At 46.3% G+C, this 5,175-nt stretch overlaps 1 pseudogene; it reads left to right on the top strand.

Moving 5' to 3' along the window:
* Positions 1-212: 212 nt before the first annotated feature.
* On the top strand, positions 213-1,163 carry LOC101153332 (keratin, type I cytoskeletal 19-like; annotated as a pseudogene).
* Positions 1,164-5,175: the final 4,012 nt, after the last annotated feature.

Below are 5,175 nucleotides of genomic sequence, written 5' to 3'. Positions count from 1 at the left end.
TGGATGTCTAGAGACTAAAGCCAGCTTGAACTTCCCACCATGATTCTGGGAGTGATCAGTCCAGCTTTGGACTTGGGCTGTGCTGTTGGCTGGTATCTCTGACTAGGCACCACAGCTGGCAGGAACACAGAGCTACTGCCAAGATCTGCACACTGGTCACTGTGAGCTCTGCCTCCTTTTTTTGTTTCTAACTGACCCCAGACAGTCTAACCATGCCATTACTCCCAGTGTCCCCCATAAGGCAAGACTGGTCTGAGCTTCCAGGAATGTACCTCAGAATGCTAGGGAAGCTGGATGTCTGTCTCTTGTTGTTTTCCCATTTTAAAATCATGTGCCCCAGGCCCTCCCATGACTACAGCCACTACTACGGGACCATCGAGTACCTGTGCGACAAGATTCTTGGTGACATCATTGAGAATCCAGGATTGTCCTGCATATCAACAATGCCTGTCTGGCTGCAGATGACTTCTGAACTAAGTATGAGAGGGAGCAGACTCTGCTCGTGAGTGTGGAGGCTGACATAATGGCCTGCACAGGGTGCTGGTTGAGCTGACCCTGGCCAGGACCGACCTGGAGATGCAGACCGAAGGGCTGAAGGAAGAGCTGGCCTACCTGAAGAAGAACCATGAGGGGGAAATTAATGCCCTGAGGGGCCAGGTGGGAGGCCAGATCAGTGTGGAAGTGGATTCGGCTCTGGGCGCTGATGCCACCAATATCCTGAGTGACATGCAGAGCCAATATGAGGTCATGGCCAAGCAGAACCAAAAGGATGCTGAACCCTGGTTCACCAGCTGGACTGAGGAACTGAACTGGGAGGTTGTTGGCCACATGGAGCAGCTCCAGATGAACAGGTCCCAGGTCACCGACCTGCGGTGCAACCTCCAGGGTCTTGAGATTGAGCTGCAGTGGCAGCTTAGCATGAAAGCCGCCTTGGAAGGCCACCAGCACGCTTTGGAGCCCAGCTGTCGCAGATCCAGGCGCTGATCAGCAGTATTGAAGCTCAGCTGGGCGATGTGCGAGCTGACAGTGAGAGGCAGAATCAGGAGTACCAGCTGCTCATGGACATCAAGTTGTGGCTGGAGCAGGAGCTCGCCACCTACCTCAGCCTGCTCGAGGGCCAGGAAGAGCACTACAACAGCCTGTCCACCTCCAAGATCCTCTAAGGAGGCAGGCTCCTGGGCTTCTGCTCTCCTTTAGAGGGTGTCTCCTGGGTAGGAGGATGGGAAGGAAGGGACACTTACTACAGGCTCTTCCCTGATATACCAATAAAATGTTATGGCTCAAGAATAAACAAAATAGAATCATGGACCCAGGGGAATTCTGTCTCTGTGGCCTTCTGCCAACTTGGGGGGAAGGGAGGAGAGATGTGGTCAAAATAAGACCATTTCTCTTACCATTTTAATGTGGTTTTTATCCAGTTCTGTGGTCCACACTAGTGTCAGGCTCATTCCCAATTTAGGGGTTTTTTCACAAAAATTCTTGTCTGTGGATAGTTGTTAGTTGGATATTTTGTTGAAGGGACGTGAAGTCTGGGACCTTCCCATTCAACATCTTGCTGTTGTCACTCTCCCCTCCTTGTTCTTTTTGACTAAAAGAAGCATCCGTCTGGTGCAGTGGCTAATGGCTATAATTACAGCCCTTTGGGAGGTCAGGGTGAGAGGACAGATTTAGGCCAGGAGGTTGAGGCTGCAGTGAGCCATGATCACACCACTGCACTACAGCCTGGACAATACAGTGAGACCCTATCTCTAGAAAAATAAATAAATAAATAAAATAAAATAAAGCCTCATGGCTCCTTTTGGTCATTGTTACCTTTTTTTTTTTTTTTTTTTTGCTCAAAAAAAGGTCATCTTTACCTTTTTTTTTCCTCAAAGTCATCTTTACCTTTTTTTTTTTTTCTCAAAAAAAGGCCACCTTTACCTTTTTTTAAATCCTCTATTCATTTGGGTCTTACTTTATAGAACTTTTATAGTAGATTTGCTACATTTCCCTATTCACCTTTGGTTACTCTCCCTTCTTATATCTTATAAACATGTCATTTAAAATTTGAGATAAATAGACAACGATTCAACTTTCCTGAGCTGTCTCCCATTTTATTTGAATTATTTCTTGGTTTTAAAAAATCTCTCTTCGTTAGCCATAATCTTATTTGAGACTCAATTTCATGGGTCAAAACAATTTTTTTCCTTGAATTTTTTTAAAGTTTCCCCAAAGCCAGGGTATTTGCCTGACTCTATTCAGGGTTCCCTTTTCTGGCCATGATAAGAGCTTTGAACGCTCACAGTTTTTCATGTCACACACAGCATATTATTGATAATAGTCTCACAGGTGACACACTCTCACTGGTATACCATAATTTTCACAAAACTCAAATACATTTTTCCTGAAAATAAAACGTTGTAATCATTTTTAATTGCCACATATATTGGCTATATACTAGTTAGGCTTGCTCTCTACAACGTTTCTGGGGATATTGATAAACAAGCTATTGATTATGTGGCGTTCTGTGCTACTTTTGCTAACACCAATCTTTCTCTCTCACTTAAGAAAACATACTTGTAAGAACATGAGAGCAATGATATCATTGAGATAACCTTGACTACACTCAAATGTATGTATTTTTAGAAGGCAGATCATGTGCAAATTTAGTGCTTTCACTATTAGTAATAAATTACTTGCAACACACCCCATGTGTCAAAACCAAGCTGAGAAATAGTCCAGGTGTGTTCTCCTGAGGTTCCTATCCCCCTCCACACTATCAACTAGCTTTTTTACTCCGTCAAAATTCAGTCCAGGCTTTGCTTGATTTTCATTATGAGGACAGTGCGTAATTTATCTGATCAGGATGGTCCAAGTAAACTGCCTTGACAAATAACCTGCCTTTGTACAATTCAGGCACCTTTCCATATCCACCATTTGGCTCGGTAGTCTGTAACATTATACAGTCATATTATTTCTAATATTGGTAGTATTTTAGTATTCTGTTTCTATGAGCCTTTTAAATTCATGGCAATGAAATTGCATGACATCATATAGCAGAGTAAAGACATAAAAGTTTCGTAACCTTTTAATTTAAAATAAGTTGATCTAAAATAAATTCAAGCTAAACACAAAATTGTCTGCGAAAGGTATTTTTTTTAAATTGAAACAATGAATACTGAATTGAAAACTGTTAGCTCATTAGACAATGCACTGAGTGATGAAAGCACCAAGGACTACCAGGCCTGAAAGAAAGGAAAGAAGAGGGGAGGGGAGGAGAGGAGAGACGAGGGGAGGGAAGGAGAGGAGAGAGGAGGGGAGGGGAGGGAAAAAGGAAAGGAATAAAAGGAAAAGAAAGGAAAGGAAGGGAGGGGGAAGGAAAGGAAACGAAAGAAAATTATATAAGAAGGGGAATTTGGGGAGTTCTGAGAAGGCTATCCATTCATACAGATTATGCCTAAACTAGAATTATTTTTTCTTTTTAATTAAGAACCATTTAGAATGAACAATTTTTCCATTCTACAGCTGCTTGTATTATAATTTCTAGAAAGTGGTACCTTAAAGCCAATCTATTTCTTACACAAAATATTGTATTTTCTTATTATTTTAAATTTAAAAATTATTAAATTTTCTATTTCAGGACTGCTGACACAGCTTTAGAAATCTATTCTATACTCCCAAATCCTCCCTGTAACTAGAATATAATCTTTAGCAAGATGGCAGCCACAACTGCCCCCACTGCATGCTTGTGGCATCAAGAAAGGGAAGGGGGTGGAGGCCCAGAACACTAGGGGGACTTCTACCCATGTCGGGGTAGAGGTAAGGGAATCCAAGAAGGGGGTGGGTGAGACTTGTAGACAGGAGTAAGGGAGAGTCACTAGAACAGGACCTCTACACCCTCTTTGGGCAGCCAGGTGAGAGGTGCCCAGCCAGTGAGTCCAGGTACCCCAATCAGCATTAGGGTGTCCTGCAGAAAGCATATTATGAAGGAAAGACAGGAATGAGTGGCATCCTTGGAACTATCTGGTGGGAGTTAAACTGCATCGGCAGAGGGGGTATGGCAAGTCCAGCATCCAGTTGAGCAATTAAGGGAGATCATGAGAGCAGCGTCTAGCGTGGATAGGGAGCAGTCTCACCATGGATAGGGGGCAGTCTCACCATGGATGGGGGCAGTCTCACCATGGATAGGGGGCAGTCTCACCATGGATGGGGGCAGTCTTACCATGGATAGGGAGCAGTCTCACCATGGATAGGTGAGACGGATGGGTGCGCCTCACCATGGATAGGGAGTCTCACCATGGATAGGGAGCAGTCTCACCATGGATAGGGGGCAGTCTCACCATGGATAGGGGGCAGTCTCACCATGGATGGAGGCAGTCTCACCATGGATAGGGGGCAGTCTCACCACGGATAGGGAGCAGTCTCACCACGGATAGGGGGCAGTCTCACCACGGATAGGGGCAGTCTCACCATGGATAGGGGGCAGTCTCACCATGGATAGGGGGCAGTCTCACCATGGATGGGGCAGTCTCACCATGGATAGGGGGCAGTCTCACCATGGATAGGGGGCAGTCTCACCGTGGATAGGGGGCAGTCTCACCGTGGATGGGGGCAGTCTCACCATGGATAGGGGGCAGTCTCACCATGGATGGGAGCAGTCTCACCATGGATAGGGGGCAGTCTCACCATGGATAGGGGGCAGTCTCACCATGGATGGGGGCAGTCTCACCATGGATAGGGGGCAGTCTCACCATGGATGGGGGCAGTCTCACCAATGGATAGGGGGAAGTCTCACTATGGATAGGGGGCAGTCTCACCATGGATAGGGGGCAGTCTCACCATGAATGGGGGCAGTCTCACCATGGATAGGGGGCAGTCTCACCATGGATAGGGGGCAGTCTCACCATGGATGGGGGCAGTCTCACCATGGATAGGAGGCAGTCTCACCATGGATGGGGGCAGTCTCACCAATGGATAGGGGGAAGTCTCACTATGGATAGGGGGCAGTCTCACCATGGATAAGGAGCAGTCTCACCATGGATAGGTGGCAGTCTCACCATGGATGGGGGCAGTCTCACCATGGATAGGGGGCAGTCTCACCAATAGCAAAGGAGGGGAAGTTGACAGTAACCAGGGCTTGATTGTGAAGGGTGGACAAGTGGCTGAAGGTTGGTGAAGGGATGCTCAGCGAGCCAG

The sequence above is a fragment of the Gorilla gorilla genome, chromosome 3 (genome assembly GCF_029281585.2).
Source record: "Gorilla gorilla gorilla isolate KB3781 chromosome 3, NHGRI_mGorGor1-v2.1_pri, whole genome shotgun sequence".
Lineage (NCBI taxonomy): Eukaryota > Metazoa > Chordata > Mammalia > Primates > Hominidae > Gorilla > Gorilla gorilla.
This window is presented reverse-complemented; position numbering and strand designations above follow the sequence as displayed.